The sequence below is a fragment of the Ascaphus truei genome, chromosome 5 (assembly GCF_040206685.1).
Source record: "Ascaphus truei isolate aAscTru1 chromosome 5, aAscTru1.hap1, whole genome shotgun sequence".
NCBI classification, from domain to species: domain Eukaryota; kingdom Metazoa; phylum Chordata; class Amphibia; order Anura; family Ascaphidae; genus Ascaphus; species Ascaphus truei.
In genome coordinates, this window is record NC_134487.1 from 290,083,155 (window position 1) to 290,101,359 (window position 18,205).

General features: G+C 42.6%; 1 protein-coding gene across 3 annotated transcripts in view; it reads left to right on the plus strand.

Annotated features, from left to right (window-relative positions):
- Nucleotides 1-9,313: 9,313 nt before the first annotated feature.
- CHRM2 (cholinergic receptor muscarinic 2) overlaps nt 9,314-18,205 on the plus strand; it is a 126,642-nt gene continuing 117,750 nt past the window's right edge. The window contains exons 1-2 of one of the 3 annotated variants that reach the window (XM_075602588.1): nt 9,314-10,058; nt 10,396-10,522. The gene's annotated coding sequence lies outside the window, so the exon portion shown is untranslated. The remainder of the gene's footprint in view (nt 10,059-10,395; nt 10,523-18,205) is intronic. The other 2 variants (XM_075602590.1, XM_075602589.1) reach the window with 2 other exon arrangements.

Genomic DNA, 18,205 nt, shown 5'->3' on the forward strand with positions numbered 1-18,205 from the left:
GATTTGATAACACATTGTTACAGCGGATTTTGTACATAGGATGGTATATGTATACCGTGATATTCTTTTGGGGATATACCACTAATACACCTGTCATTGCTATAACCTTTGATACCCTCTCACAGAGATACATTATATCATAGGTGGTTTGCCAATCCTGAGCAGAAACTATTATAGTGTTATTTGATGTCAATATAGATTAGGCTGTATATTATTAATTCACTGGAAGTGTACTTACCTTGAACAGCCTCTCTATAAACCACTTGATTATGGGGATTTTATCGTTACATATATGTTTTTACACCTTTACATGATTTTTCTATTGTGATTATGAAATAAAACGTTATTATTTTTATTATTTGATCTTCCTGGTTCTCATGGGTCATCAGACCAATCTACAGTAATTATCTGTAAGACCACTGTTGTCTCTCCACTATTATCCAGCATTGAGTGCTAGAGATATGGGAAATCTTTCTGATCTTTCTTAAGATCAACTCTGTAAAAACAGTTAGTATAAAGCCCTGAGAATGTATTCCAGGAATAGCAAATCAACCTAGGAGAAGTGATCGATTGAACAGAGGACATAGTCCTGGGACTATCCCACTAAGCCACTATAGGCAGGATAGTGATGAGGAGTCAGATCAGGATGAGGGATACCAAGGAAGGAGAATGTTAGGGCATCTATCTAATATCCTGGATAGGCAAGAGCGACCTCCTGCTCAACAGTTGTCCCCCATGTGACCAGCAGGACAGAGAAAGAGATGTTAGCATTGCGTTGGCAGATGAATTCACCTCAGTGGATCCCAATGAACAGGACAGTGAAGCTGAAGATGCAGCAGTGATAGATAGTGGCGAGCTGCATTCAAGTGTAGAGTCCGCAGAACACAATTCACCCGTACCATGTGGATCCTCTGAAAAGCAAGGGGAAATAACAGTAGTATCCTCAGTGTTCTGCCCACGTCTCAAAAGGGAGACAATACCCCCAATGAGACTGACATATGATTCTCCTGGGGTGTCTACTGAAGTTCTGTACTGCTGAATGAGTGTTACCACTGACATTAGAAATAGGTGACCCTTGAAGCTATGGGCCATATGGTATAAAAATAATGCTATCTGTAAGAACAGTCTGTGTGTTGATTCCACTGTACCCATGATTCTGGGTAACTAGAGAGGACGTATTTGTTAGCTTAGATAAATGTATGGAGATGGTCTAATCCTGGTTTATGGGGACATAAACATTTTAGCAGGGGGAAAATCTATCCCCCTGTAAATGCCAAACAACACAGGCCCACTGCCCCCTAGCATGTTCATCACCAAGAGACATGACAATGATGAGCCAGTAGGAAGGCTGGTGAAGGAGGGACTAAGGCCGCGCTTATAGTGCTGGCAACGGCGAAGTCACCGATAACGAACGTTGTAATTTGATTTTTAGCGACGTTGCTGGCGACAAGGCCAGTGATGTCACTAAAAGAGGCGGGCCACGCAATTTGATTGGTTTGGCAACTGTCTCTAAAAATTCAAATTTACCCAGCTTCAAAATATTTGGTTGCGACGTCGTTCCTTCGCCGTCGCACTTACTATAAGCGCATGCGACGGAGTCCATGTATTTGTTTCGGAGCGACGTCGCATCGCCATCACAAGGCACTATAAGCACAGCCTAAGAGGGAGAGGAGATTTTACGAGGGGGCAGCCATGACAGCAGATTAGATTACTGAATTACAGCTCCAGAGTGGAAAGGATATCGCACGCCACTGGAGGGGACCCTCACTGTCTATAAAGACACAGCGGTACTGAAGCACCTTTTTGAAGAACAGGTCTGCAACAGGTTCAGTACGACACGAGCTCCCACAGTGTGCCGGCACCCTCATAAGCCAACATACCCAGGATTGGGTGGCTACTACACCACTGACACTGACTCACACCCGCGCCGCACTATTTGGGCATTGTGTTGTATATGTGTACAGTGTGCAGTGATCTGTGTACAGTGTGCAGTGATCCTCTGCTGAGGATCACAAGGTGCTTGAGTTTAATAAGTGTATAGTAAACTAAACAATTGCCCATACTGTGTTTGTCTTATTCCTGCTGTCTGACCATAGGCCACGTGTGGTCCTGTAAGTTACAAGGGACTCAGGCCCCAGCCTCAGCGATAGTTGTAAGTCTAAGGACTAAAAGTGGAGCGGTTACACCTCTTGTATAAAAAGAAATGAGAAACGTGACACAAACTGCAAAGTTTTGCAACAGATTCCATAAATCTGCAAATTTAGGGGTAAAACATGATATCCCCGAGTTATGCGTGAACATCTACCCCAATTTTAAACAAAGGTAGTCCCAAAATGACATGGCCTTAAACACGTTCATGTATGATAGAATTGGGATATAACATTAACTCTTTCGTTGCCAGCTACCAGGGAGATATGTAGGCCCATGTTTGTTAAGCGGTTCTACTCCATAAGACACCAATGGGGTTTATATATCATTTTAGACCAGAGTGCAGAACTAAGGACAATATTATATATATATATATATATATATATATATATATATATATATATATATATATATACAGTGTTCGACAAACCTATACATTTGCTCGCCCCGGGCGAGTGGATTTAACCCCCGGGCGAGTAAATATTGGCCCAAGCAGCACACGTTTGGTACTAGGTGGCGAGTAGATTTTTTTTGTGTGGCGAGTAGATTTTTTGGTGATTTGTCAACCACTATATATATATATATATATATATATATATATATATATATATTATTAGTATTGATGTGGAAGCATTTTATCGCTCATGCATAAAATAGGCATTTAAATCTCTTTGTAGAAACCTGATAAATCTATGTAGATTTAGGGGAACAACTGATCCTTGAAGGGGCCCCTACAGAGCACAAATGTACTTAGACTTCCGTCACAAGCTGCTCCATGGCCATGAAATGATTTCTACTTATGGAAGAACGGAGCCTTAATAATACTGCACACGCCACATGAAAGATGACTGTTCCAATGCTCAGCATAAAACCCAGCCCAAAATACTCAAATATCTTGAAAATAATAAAAGATATACAAAGGATTTCTGCACCAAAGAGGAGCACTCTGTCTAACTCGGGTCGTTGTTTACTGGAAAACCAATTCAACCATTTTTTTTCTCTAGATCAGGGGTCTCCAAACACAGTCCTCAAGAGCCACCAACAGGCCAGGTTTAATGGATATCCCTGCTTTAGCACAGGTGGATCACTCAGTGGCTCAGTCTTCAATTGAGCCATTGATTGAGCCACCTGTGCCGAAGCAAGGATATCCTGAAAAGCTGGCCTGTTGGTGGCTCTTGAGGACGGAGTTTGGAGACCCCTGCTCTAGACCACTGGTGCTCAACTCAAGTCCTCCAGACCCTCCCAAGAGGTCAGGTTTTAAGGATATCCCAGCTTCGGCGCAGGTGGCTCAATCAAAGACTGTGCCAACGATTGAGCCACCTGTGCTGGAGCAGGGACTGATTGAACCACCTGTGCTAAAGCAGGGACATCCGGAAAACACCTGGCCTGTTGGGGGGTTCTTGAGGACGGGAGTTGAGCGCCCCTCCTCTAGACGAGCATCAACAACAGAAAAGTTATGCCATAGATTTCATTTCGCTCTTATTTTGCTCTCAGAATCTACCACACAAATCTTCCTTAGACTTGGCAGAAAGATCCTCAAAACAATTAGTCACAGGCTCCGTTTCAGTTGGATACTATGTACAATTGTAAAATGATGAACCGTGCAAAACAGGGGGTTTAAATAGCAACAGCTGGCAGACGGTTCTGACAAGGGGGAAAGAAACAGATGAGCGGCACTCCGAGTACGCTGATTGGCGCAAAATAAATAGCAACATTCTTTACACAAGACCGCTGGGTGCCACTCATGTATGTAGCAAGTGATATTTTTATTTATTGAGAAGCAATAACAAAGAGAAACATGAGTCTCAATATATATATAAAAAATACCACTTGTGAGCACATTCATATGTCTCAGACAGGTCTGCAACCCTGCCTTTCCCCATTACCTCTCAGCATATAGTGCTTCCCCTGCAGCTAGGGGTTCTGGGTAATAACATGCAAATGAACACAGTGACACCTTTTGGGATCATTCACTAGGCAAAACAAGGTAATGGAATAAAATGAGGTTTATTTTGGAGAGACCAGCAGCCACACAAATGGTACACAAAATACAGATAATATACACTTACTGGGGGGGAGGGGGGGAGACAAGCCTAACGAGGTGCAGGGTGCCTGCTTCAGAAGGATTACCCTGTCCGCTCCTGGTCCAGAAACTTCACGGTACCTTCCTTCGGGAAGATTCCAGGCTATAGCCACTAACCACGAGCAAAGCGGAAAATAGAACTAGGCCACAAAATGCAGGACTTGGTCTCAGCTAGGCAGGCTTCTCCAGCTAAAAACTAAGCCGGTTGCTCTGCTAATCGCAACAGAGCAACTCTGAAAAGCTCGCCAGCACCTCACCGACCTAAGGCTAAGGCCCCGCTCCCAGAGTCAGCGCGCCCGCACTGCAGACAGGCGGGGCGCTGACATACACAGACCGCGATATGAGGTCTGTAGGGAGCGGGAGCCGGAGCGGGAGGTGGGCGGGAGTGGGAGGTTTGAGCGGGAGGGGGGGCGTGGCTTGACGGAGGGACCCGCTACTCTCCCCCCCCCCTCCCTCCACGGCTCGGGTAATAAAGCAACACACACACACAGACAGAGGCAGGCACTCACGCACTCAGGCACACACATACACACACACAGACAGGCACGCACGCACTCAGACACACACACAGACAGGCACTCACGCTGCTTTCACTCCACACTCCCTCCCTGCTCCCCGAAGCCTCTCCTCCTCCCGAAGCCTCCCCTCCCCTCCCCATTGGCTCACAGCCACACCACGTGACGCGTCAACACTAGGGAACACCATTCTCTTGTATCCCATAGCGGCTGACGCGCCACAGCGTGTAGTAACCTTTACAGCCAGGGGGGACCGGGACCGGCTCCGCAGGATTCCCCTTCTGGTGGGGAACTCGCGTGTGGCCGCCCGAGCCACCGAGCGCAGCGGGACCGAGGCCTAAGCCTGAAATCGTCTAATTCTCTGATCGGCCAATCCCCTTACATAGACCTCTGTGTTTTTTGTCTAAACATGGAGCAGGAGCTGGCGACCAATCAGAGAACGGATCGTTCTTCAGCCAGCCAATCAGAATGGGAGCTCGTCTGCTGACGTCAGAGGAGGAGGTGTGTCGAGCTGGCTCGAAAAGCTGGGTGAGCGGGAAATATGAATTGGCCATTGGGAATCGTGCCTACGAACAGCGGCTTCCCCCAGCAAACTCATTGCCACCAGGTCTGGCAGTCCAAGTGTCTTTCCTGCGGGAAGCCCTTGTTCTCCAGACCCAGAACTGCGCCCTTCCCAGGTCACCAAACTGTTCCGACACCTCTGGACTTTCCTTCTCCCCTTTGATCCATGATCTTTATGCAGACATCCCGGCACCTATGTAGATGCCCGGGCTGTGTATAGAGATTAATGCATACAGCATAAAACATAATACATGGTTTTATTAATCTTCTAACTCTTGGGGAACAATATACCTATGGCGGAAATGGGTCGGGGATACTTGGGGTCAAAAAACAGGATTCTGGGGGACACTTTGTAGCCCCGGTGTAATTCACCTCGTGCACCCACAGATCCTGCCTGCACGTCAGGGAGAATTACTGGACTACCAGTAACTGTGTCCCCCGAACTCCTACACCTAATCTAAACACACCTTGACCCAAATATCCCCCTTGAAACTCCCACTCCCGAAATCCCATGTTTATTGTATAAGGGAAAAAGGTAAAACACATCATCAGGACAGGTTTTTGGTATACATACAGTGTCCCTGGCTTATGGTGCTACCTAACTACCAGGGACCCACGGTTTTCAGGGGTAACCGGTCGGGCTTCATCTTTATTATGAAGACTGGCTACCCCCTACCGTCACATCCATTTTAGCACAGAACCCTCTAAGCTTATGCCTGCTGTATTACACAGCTTTCCAGCACGGCCTGGGTTAAAGAAGTGCAAAGCCAGCAAACCTACTGAAAGACAGCTATTCTGACCTTACTTCGCCAAACTATTTAGGAAGGATGTGCCCCCTCCCCCCCCCCCCCCCCCCCCCACATGGCAGAAAGAACTACTGGAATTGTGAGCTCTCTGTCATCTACTTCACTTACTGACGATTCTGATCAACAGTGTTTGGATCACTGCTGATGCTTTGCAATGTGTTACTGGTCCCTTTGGCATTGATGGGGTTAAAGCCACCGTGGTCTCATATTATGGTGTGATGTCCCCCAATATAATCCATTTTGAAAGTGAGTTCTGCTTGATGCCCTTTAAAGGGGATTAAACAATCATATTATTTACTTTTTTCCAGCTGTTTTTAATTTGATTTGAATTTTAACAAAAGGCTCTACGTCTGCAGTGAAGGGCCCACATGCAAACCCCTGCAGTGCATTCTCCCTCTCTCCACTCCACCAGGGCAGCACAGAGCTGTTTTTCATGCACACGGCAAAGAATCTTATTATTATTATTTTTTTAAATGTCTTATCAGATAAGGTTATTTGAGGTCTACCAATATCACTAAGTGAGCACGACTCGCCTGCCAAATGCACTTTTTACACATGTGTTAGGAATAAAAAATACTGCGTAAAACAAAACACAAAAAAGAAACTGGAGTGATGAAAACAGGCTATAAAGTACTGTAATAACATCTAAAAAATAATGATAAATAACCATGCAGGAGGAAATGGTCCTGTAACACATTGCTGCCCTCTGTGACATTTAAAAGGATCCTTTATGCTCACACATTGTTTGACTTTATGTCCTTATCCTAACCATGTGCCGCTCTCAAATCAACCAGGAATTTGCAGTTTGACTTTTTTTTTATTATTATTGTTTAAAAAAAAAATTTGGGGGGGAGGTTGATTCCTGAGTACAGCCCAGATCACCCTGCTGCTACAGTACATAGTTTCCCCAGTTTAGTGGGGGGTATAAACCCTAATCAAACGGTAGGGCAATCCTATAATAATCCATCATACTGTATCTATTACTGGGGAGTTGTTTGCAGTTAGTCTTTTAAACCTGGAGTGACATGCCTACCAGAAATGCTAAATTATGAAACAACTGTTAGACAAATGCAAACCATGTTAAAGAGCAAAGTGCCTTCATTGTGTTGTAACAAGTCCTCATCTGTGTTATGTGGGGCTGTGATTTTAAAGATAGCTGGACATTTGCATTTGCATGTTGTCATTAAGAGCTGTTATACTGTACATGGTTATAGTTAAAATACCTGGTTAAAATGCAGACACACAAATTTCCAGCATCTACATCTCATGGACCTCTACAGAATTTAACTAGACATTATATTAAATTATATACCTTCATCTACTAAATTCCAGCTATGAGAGAGCAGAAAACACAGCTAACCTAAAACAGACATGAAAAAAATTACTTTACCCACTGCTCGACTAAAATACAGTATACTAAGCATTGTGATTCAGAACAAGCATTACTAATATAAGTAAAGTATTGTATAAGAACACAGCTCTTATGTAAACACCATTTGAAAATGACATTCACTTAGTACCTATACAAAATCCAATTATGTGGTTAAACCTTGTAATGCTCAGTAATTATTTAAATTTAATCTTAACTCCTTGGGTGATGGAGACAGCAGTGAAGGCTTTTTGAAGAGAACTAGACCTTTTCAACAAACATATACATATTCATATATCATGCAGGTTATTGGGAGGCAGCTGAATTCACTATTGCAATGCAGACTTAGTATATACTGTACAGTTGATATGAAGAGCCCAGCTGCGCTCATACACAAAACAAGCCATGAAAATACAGCTCCTCTGAATTCATCAACAACCCCCTCCCCGGTCATGTGCCTTAACCTCCTTAAATTTGCTAAAGATGCACACACATTTTATATTTCTTAACTGATGAAAGGCAGGGGAAATAGGTAAATAAACAATAGAATTAACAAGACACAAATATTAACCCCTCGGCCCCAAGAAATGCATACAGGTTACTTGACGAAACCCACTTATTGCACTTATTTAAGCAGCACCCAGACAAGCCACTGCAGCATACACTGGGAATTCGTGGACACAGCCACCCCTCAAATTAAGGAAGCGTTGCAACTTACTAGGGGAGTGGGATCCCCGGGTCCTCCCCTGTGTGAAATCCCCTCTTTGGGGCTTCTTCCCAGCACAGTGAAAGCTGACTTTCCTTCCATTTGAGCGGTGGTGCAGCCAGCTAATTATTTTACGTGTACACCATATCTGCAGTTGATTCAACAAGGATTTAACCCCTTCAGTGCTGGGGGGGAGCACAGTTCCAGTACAAGAGGGCTTAATAGTGTAGTTTGACATAGGTAGAAAATAGGAATTAACCTCTTCCCTGCTGCCAAGAGGCTCTCGTGAGCTGCCAAATATACTGCTGTTACTTTACGTATCTAATTAGACAAAAATATGTTTTCCCCAGTGAAACGCGATAGCATGCTGTCGTCTCTTCTTCATTTTCCCCATGAATATGTAATTATGATCATCATCTTTTCGCAAGTGGAAGCAATAATGTCACATCTCTATTCTTTTATTGCAGATCCCCACAATACATACGAGAACAGCAGCTAACCTAATAAATGCAAATACATTAACATGATTGCAAGATGCAAAGTGGGCAACTGGAAAGAAAATATCGTGTTTGATGTGACAATTGTGAGTAAAGCTACTGGTGTGTAAGGAGAAGGTGAGACTGTGACAATTTCTCTAGAGGGGGAAGGAGAGAAGTTGGGGGAGAGGGAGAGAAGGGTAGGAGTGGGGGAAAAGAGAAAAGGAGGAGGTAGAGAGGGAGGGGTAAACTAGCCAAGTATATGCTGGAGGAAAATAGGGATGGGGGGAAATGGATAGAGAAAGGGGTATGAGAGAGGGAGGTGGAGAAAAAAAATGAGAGGTTGGGGAAATAGTGAAGGAGGGGAAAGAGGAGGGAGAAAGAGACATGTCAAGGGGAGGGAGTTGGGGAGAAAAGAGAGAGGGGGAGAAATGAGAAGCAGGGAGAAGGGTTGGTAAGGAGCTGGGGGGGGGGGGGGAAATGTGGAGGGTGAGAACGAGGTGGGGGAGAGATTGTAATAAAGACTGGGAGGGCAAGTCAATGACACAGGGAAGGAGCAGGATGAGGTATGGAGAGGAACAGAGGAGGAAGGGAAAGAGAAACAAGTGAGAAGGATTAAACGGTACGGGGGGGGGGGGGGGGTAGAGGAATATAATGACTGAGAGAGTGACAGAGAGAGAGTCTTTTCTATTCAGAAGAAGCCACCAAATCAGGAAGCCGTGTTGATCTTATTGGAGGAGGAGAGCATTCAACAGCAACTAATCCTGTCATACTGAAAGACAATTGTACATGCTCTCTCCAGACAGCCTGCCCATTGCAGCTAATCGGACACAAATCATTGCCACCCATACAGCAAGGCAGCAGGGATCCCAATCGCCCCCTTTCCCCAGCCAGGACTACCAAGAGGACCTTCAGACACTGTATCTGCAGAGGTGGGAGCTCCCCTCTCCCTGGCTTCAAAACAGATGGATGAAGAATGAAGTAAAGCCAGATGCACCCTCTCCTAGTACCCAGGCAGCTCTCTCTCTCTCTCTCTTTCTCTCTCTTTCTGAAGCATTAGAACAGTACTGTTGCTTCACATTTATTGCATTCTCTGAGCGCACATGAAGTAACTTGGCAGTGCCCTAGCAGAGGCGTATCACACCAGTCCCCTAGTACCAGCAGGGATGTGACAGAGAAGATCATTCATCAGACAGGACAATGCCATCTCTTGCTCGACGCTTCTAACAGCCCTCCCTTGCCAGTGTCACTCACAGCACCCACTTACCTCTGCTCCGGGAAGATATGGGAGAGGAAGGTAAAGGTCCCTGTTCTGCTTTTTGACTGGGTGCTACCTGCTCTGACACCAACACCCCTGCCAGTGAGGAATCCTACTTGCTGTAACTCTGTCACAGGTAGGCTGCTTCTCCCGGTGTGATCTTGTCTTGTTGCAAAGCTGCATTACATGCCTAGTTTGGGATCCCACTCACACACCATGCACAGAGAGGGGCATCAACAGTAACTAGGGTCATTTAATAGCACATTACGCTGTAGTGATAGAAGGGGTGTGCTGCATACTGTACATGCATTGCCAGGCGCTTCAGCCTCTTCTGCTGTGGCTTTGAAAACCAATGCAAAAAAAAAAAAGAAGTAATTTATCAACTGTAGCGACATTATTTTGCAACAGAAGAACGACATTGCTCAATTTAATTACCGAGTTGCTAATAACCAAGAGCATTTTCACCCATTTAGCACTTCATTTTAACATATTACCACTCAACTGGTGTGAAATACTCCAGCTGCTAAGTAGTGACTGTCTGTCCATCCCTCACACTGATTACTGTGCTGCAGATGTCCTGCTGATGAGTTCTGGACCCAGGTAATGTTTTCTAGCGGTAGGTGGTTGTGTTAGTATTGGCTTTGCTAATTTTATCTAAACCCTCTATTTTCCTTATCGTTTTCTCTGGCAGCGAAGGGGTTACCCTCTCTATCCCCCTTTCCGCTGTCTCCTGTTTAAAATAATAATAATCTCCTTTAAATTGCTCTATCTTTCATTCCCCCTTTGCTTGTTTTTTCATCCCACATTTCCCCTTTCCTTCTATCCCTGTGACTCTTTATTGCTCCTATAATTCTCTCTCCATATTCGTCTCTTTGTTTTCCCTCTCCGTTTTCTGATTTTCTCTCCCCCTTCTTCCAAGACTCTCCCCTCTCTATCTCTCTTTGGCTCTTTTTCTCTCATTTATCTCTGCATTTTCCCTCATTCTCTTCTCTATATCCTTGAGTGTGTCTCTACTTTCTCTCTCTCTCCCTCCTTTCCCTCTCCTCTCTGTCTTCTCAATCTCTAATCGTATTTCCTAATGTACAATTGATCACCTTCTTTGCTGATGGGGGCTTAGTTAGGACAAGTTAATTAAAACCATTGAGTATTAGACCTATGCCCAAACCGTTGTAGTTTCTAAGCATTGACACATTTAAAAAGTCCCATTTCTGAGCTCCTATGGACTTGCTGAAGGCACTTGCTATATGGACAATTAAGTGAGGGTTGCTGATCTCCTAATTAGCAGCATAAAAAATATTTCAAACCACATTTTTGCCAGTAAATGATTTATAGAAGGGGAAAAGATTACTTTCATGATGCCTCTTAGGATCATTAGCTGATGATCACTTTATCCATTAGGGGTTTTCTAGCTCTGAGCACAAAAAGACACCTTAAAAGTGGACAAATTGTTGGTGTTATGGGACTATTTACTACAGGCTTTCATCTTATTGCCCCATTTATTTTACTTATTTTAAGCTTATGAATGCTGAATGTACTATTCTGAAAGGGTAGTCCCCCAAAGCTGGCTCAAAACACACACACACACACACACACACACACACACACACACACACACACACACACACACACACACACACACACACACACACACAGAGTTTTCTTTTTAATGTGATGTTTTCTTTTACGTTACCATCCAGTTATTAGTGAGAAATATTAATGTAATGTCAGATATTGATGGACTCCTAACAAACATTGTGAAGTTCTAACACCTGCTTTATAGCCTAACCCTGGTCAATGCATGTCTGGAATCTCTGCAGCATTATTTCCTCGGTTAGGGATAGCCCCCTAGCTTGCAAATAACAAAAGCAGCATATATTGTACATACCATTATACAGTAGGGATAACTGTTGTGTTCGGGGTGTTAATCTCGTCTTAATCTGACATGCTGTGAAACATTGATTCTATTATTATCAAACGTAAAAAATTGTGGCGTTAATGTTACAATGTTTCATGGCTGATTGCTTTCACTCCAATATATAACGCCAACATATTTAAATATACACACACACAGACACAGACACATATATATAAATAAAAAATTAATGTACAAGTGTGCATGTATATGTTGATATATATATATATATATATATATAAATATATAAATATATAAATATATATATATTGGGAAGCAGCAGTCCACTGAGCAATAGTACACGCCTGGATGCAGTGCAAACTGCATAAGAGAAAATAATACATACAGTAAGTGTCAAGCAGGCAATGCAGAACTTGTACAGAATGCAAAAAAAGATTATTTTTTTGGTCAACGTTTCGGTTCTCAAGGGATCCTATTTCAACACTTAAAAAAATGATTCCATGAGAACCGAAACATTGACCAATAAAGAATGTTTTTTTTGCATTATCTACAAGTCCTGGAGTGCCTTCTTTAAACACACACAACACACACAACAAACACAACACACACAACACACACAACACACACAACACACACAACACACACACTGAGCAGAAATATAGCATAAAAGAAAACATATCTCAAACACGAATATAAAAAACAAACCAAACCATTACCTTTAAAAGCTCATTAGCTAAGAGTTTATTTACTATGCTTTGTTTTTTTATGAATGGTACCAATCCTATCTTGCACAATGTCTATACAATTAGGAGCACCACAGAACAGTGGACACTGTGACAAATGATGGGGGATAAATTATTCCATCAAAGTTGATGGAATTAAATTTTGAGTCTGGCGGTACAGAGCTTTCTCAGTGATCTGGTAAAATAATCGCTGGTTGAAGTAAGATATTATTGGGAGCTTGGATTTCTTATTTATTCCATGAAACGGTTGATATTTCTATTTTTATATAGGTAGGAAGTATGACCAATACCCTATGACCAATACCACCAAGCCTTCGAGGAAGCAAATCTAGCTATTTGCTACAAAACAAATTCCCAGTCTGTGGTGCTATTTATGAAATGTTTGTTTTGTTGTACAGCTAGAACACCTATCCCTATGTTATGTTTGCTCAAATAGGATGGTTACTCTTAAAACCCAAATATACCCACAGCCCCTAGTCCAGTAGTTTTCAACCTTTTTTTGGTTAAGGGACCCTATGTGAAATTCTGAGGAACCCCCAACCCTCTCTAATAGCGCGCCTGACATCAGATACATTGTACATTCTTCTGCATTTGGTACAATTTTAAAATGATATGAAAATTACAAGGAATCCTTTAGGGATGCCCGGGGAACCCAAGAGTTCCTAAGTACCCTTGTTGAAAAACACTGCCCAAGTCAATATACAGAGAAGCAGGATATTACCGTTCTGATTAGGAACCATCAAGCTCTATTCCCTTAAATGTAAGTTGATTACTCTTGTTACTCTGCATTACCCCACTTTTCACAACATTGAATGGGATCCATAATGTTCATTGTATGATGTGTCACTGGGTTTTTTTTTTTTTGCTTCCTCTGGATCAAAATACTGTAAATACATATATAGGTTAAGTATCTGTCGTCTAAATGTAACACAGGTTGAACTTGATGGACATACTGTATGTTTTTTTCAACCTCATCTACTATGTAACAATGCAACTATATATTTCATGTTTCATCTTCAAAAACAACCTGGTGAAGTTAGCCAGGTTTCACCAAGAGAAGTACTCCTCCCCTCCCCCCGCCCCCCCCTCCCCCCCCCACCACCCCGATCATCTAACCAGTCACACCAGGTGCCTTGCTCTTGGAATGGTGTATCAGACACCCACAGATATTACACCTTCAGCACAGTCACACGTTGTGTGCTTCTTCTGTTTCTCAGGCTTGACACAACATTGATTTCTCCATGCATCTCTCCGTGTAATATATATATATATATATATATATACAGTGGTCGACAAATCACCAAAAAATCTACTCGCCACACAAAAAAATCTACTCGCCACCTTGTACCACACGTGTGCTGCTTGGGCCAATAGGAGCTCGCCACGATGTTAAATCCACTCGCCCGGGGCGAGCAAATGTATTGGTTTGTCGAACACTATATATATATATAATTTTTTTTTTTTTACTGGTTTAAATAGTAGTTTTAGGCAAATACAATAAAAATAAGCAGTCACAATTGGAATTGGAGAGGAAAAAATAGGGATCCCGAAGTCAGGTGTAGAGAAGTGCCTTCCTTGCCTCAGAAGACACTCAGTCATGATCTGAAGTTACAGTGAAAGGGTCTCTTATTGCAGTGATTGAGTATACATATTGTGCAGTATACGTTGTAACTAGATAGCTGTATCCTGTTGTTTAAACATATATTACTCAAATACAGTACCACTTATTTTTTCATGGCAATGTTCCATGAACTGCCCTCAATTCTGATTAACCCCTTTGCTGTCAGGGGAGCTGATAATGTTTTGCTTCGTTGTGTACTGCCAGCCTCTTTGGGTCAGGTCAATGATATGATTGGAGTTGACCCATATAGTAGCATCCTGAAAGGATTAAGCCCACATTGCAGGCGGCAGAGCAACAAGGTTAAAAACCAGTTTGTCTCAGTGTGAGTTTTTACATTGGAATTGTATAGACTCTAGGCTTCCATCTTAATATGGAGCTGGTTCATGATCTGTAAAAACAAAAAAAAAAAAAATATATATATATATATATATATATATATATATATATATATATATATATATATATATATATATATATATTCACCACTCATCTCCGCATAAGGAGCATGCTGCTGGTGAAAAGATTGGCCATGCATACAGTATGTGTAAAAACAGAATACATACAAATAAATTGTCCCAGGCGCTGTGAATAAAGTCCAATGAACCCCAATACCGTGAACCAATTGGGCAGTCTTTGGTAAGGCTTCCTATGCCAGATAGATGATCTTGATAGTTTGGTGGACAGGCAGGGGTGTTGTCTGATCTGGTGTTATGATGCTTCTGTAATCATAGAGAAAAAAGACAGCAGGACACGCACATGGCGTGGTATGGCTTTTTCAATCACCCCCCTTGCCTAGAACCCTGAAATCCTACTTACAGGATGAGGGCTCTCATGTACAGTTGAGAGAATCTGTGCCTCACGTCTCCATCCCTCACAGCGTCTCACGGATCCACGTGGTCTGGTCTGCAGGGATCCCCTTATTCGGCGTTGATGGTACCAGCACTCCCACAGATGTTCACATGTGGGGGAAGGGGGGGGGTTGGAGACGGGGAAAGATTGTAGAAATAGACTAGTGTGATAACGTTCAGGGTATTTATTAACACACACAAACACAATAAAATCACACTTACAGTCTAAAAGAATGGTGAGCTCCGCTCAAAATGCCGTCCGCAGCTTGTGCAGTTTCCAGTGTTGCTCAGGGAACGGTCACCACGCGCTGTACTCGATTCCGGAGTGACAGCGCGTGGTGACCGTTCCCTGAGCAACACTGGAAACTGCACAAGCTGCGGACGGCATTTTGAGCGGAGCTCACCATTCTTTTAGACTGTAAGTGTGATTTTATTGTGTTTGTGTGTGTTAATAAATACCCTGAACGTTATCACACTAGTCTATTTCTACAATCTTTCCCCGTCTCCAACCCCCCCCCTTCCCCCACATGTGAACATCTGTGGGAGTGCTGGTACCATCAACGCCGAATAAGGGGATCCCTGCAGACCAGACCACGTGGATCCGTGAGACGCTGTGAGGGATGGAGACGTGAGGCACAGATTCTCTCAACTGTACATGAGAGCCCTCATCCTGTAAGTAGGATTTCAGGGTTCTAGGCAAGGGGGGTGATTGAAAAAGCCATACCACGCCATGTGCGTGTCCTGCTGTCTTTTTTCTCTATGATTACAGAAGCATCATAACACCAGATCAGACAACACCCCTGCCTGTCCACCAAACTATCAAGATCATCTATCTGGCATAGGAAGCCTTACCAAAGACTGCCCAATTGGTTCACGGTATTGGGGTTCATTGGACTTTATTCACAGCGCCTGGGACAATTTATTTGTATGTATTTTGGCTTGTACAGGTTTGGAATAACCTGTTGATTTTTTGTCCCATAGGCTGCTTTTTTTCACTATTTTCATTTATCTATTTGGTTTTCACATATATTTGTTGATCACTTTAGGGCTATTCACCTTAACTTGTAATCACTATTCATTCACATTGTGTAGATTAGCGCTTTTTAGAGGGCTTATAATTGTTTGTTTGCCATGTGTAAAAACAGAGTGAATCCCTGCGCTTCTCCCATTGGGCTAACAATAAATGGGGAAATAAATATACATAGTGATACCTAAGTCTGTAAGACAAATGAGACATTTGGTTTCATCCTTTGATCAAATAATGACAAGCCTGCAAACCAACGTCAAGGTAAGTCTCAAATGTTCTGTGAAATATACCCCAAAAGGGTTAATAAAGTAAGCATATGTTTATGTAACTTAGTGCAGTTAAAAACTGGTATACAGTATACCAGTGACGATACTTACAGAACATGCATGCAAGTAAAGTGAATTTATAGGGAATTTACTGGGAGATTATATACCTTGAAGCGGAGGAATTATATACCTTGAAACGGAGATTATATACCTTGAAACGGAGGAACTAACCTCCCACAAGCTGCTCAATAAGCAGTTACAGGTAGATTGGGCACCACTATTAGGGTGTTATTAATGTATTTAGCCAATCCACCTGCAACTGCTAATGTAGCAGCTTGTGGGAGGTTAGTCCCTCCTTTTCAAGGTATATAATCTCCCAGTAAGGTCCCTGTAAATTCACTTTTCACTTTACTTGCATGCATGTAAGTATCTTTACAGGTATATACCAGTTTTTAACTGCACTAAGTTACATAAGCTTATGCTTAGTTTATTAACCCCTTCAGGGTATATTTCACAGAACATTTGTATGCATTTAGCATAGGGATCTGCTACTGAGACTTACCTTGACGTTGGTTTGCAGGTTTGTCATTATGTGATCAAATGATGTAACCAAAAGTCTCCTTTGTCTTACAGACTTAGGTTTCACTAGGTATATTTATTTCCCCATTTATTGTTGGCCCAATGGAAGAAGCGCAGGGATTCACTCTGTTGGTTCAAGATCTGAATCCTGTTAACCCCAATGTAAATATCAGCATTGGAGACAACAGAAAGCCCACAGCAGGGATGTCAATAAGTGCAATGCCACTGGAATTAATAGAGGTTGGAAATATTGTTCTCAATCATGAAGAGAGACTCCTCATTTAAGTGGGGTGAGATCTCAACATGTGAGGCTTAGTCCTATGGAGTGATGATTTAGTATTACTACATGACAACCCACTTACTGTATGATCATGGTATCATAAATAGAGATGTGCTCATTTTGTCGCTGAAGTTCGCTAATCAGGCAGCATTTGCTGGGGGGTAGGGGTTTGAGAAAAATGTAGGAAAAACATTTGGCAAGCATGACAAATCAATGTGCAAAGTCACACGGCCCTTTATAATCTGCCATCTACTGCAATATTTTCTGTCGGAAAAAAAAGTGGTGAAGTTCGGGCAAAATTGGCAACATTTCAATTAGTGCGAACTTTTGCAAAAAACACAACATATGTTGTGAAGCACATTGAAGGGATTTGAATAACTCATCATACAACACCATAGTGTTTGTTTGTTGGTTCTTTTGCAGCATATGAATGGCATCTTCACTTTTGTATTGATTGGGTGGCAGGCTGGACCATTGTGACATGTTCATTAACCCATTGAGTTAAAGAGGTTCACGCACAGTAACATGGCAAGCCAAACCTTAACTCATCTGCAGTGAAAAGATTAAGAGTGTAAAGGTTACAACTGCAAACCTTGTATCCCCTCCAAACTGTGTAATCTGTTAGATACATCATATTTCTTTAACTGAAACCATGTTGATTACACATCCAAGAGAAAAAGAATATGTGTATATTTTTTGCATGATGTTAATGATGTCAAAATATGATGGTTCCAGTAAACCTCACACTTGCGAGCAATAAGAATAAAGAAACGTCCAAAACTCACTTAAAACTGGAAATATGTATTCACAACGTAATGTGAAGAAAAATGCCCCTGTAATGTCATAGGAGAATGCAGAGCATTTTGATCCCAAGCCTAACCCTGTCACTGGCAGGGGGCCCTGTACTGTGACAGTGAAATATCATTGTTAAAAAACAAACAAACGGAATTTATACTGCATGATTCTCTTCGCCCTGCAGGATGCGTGTGTATCTCTGGATTTATGGAGGCAGATATGCCAACTTGGAAAGGACTCAAAACTCTAAA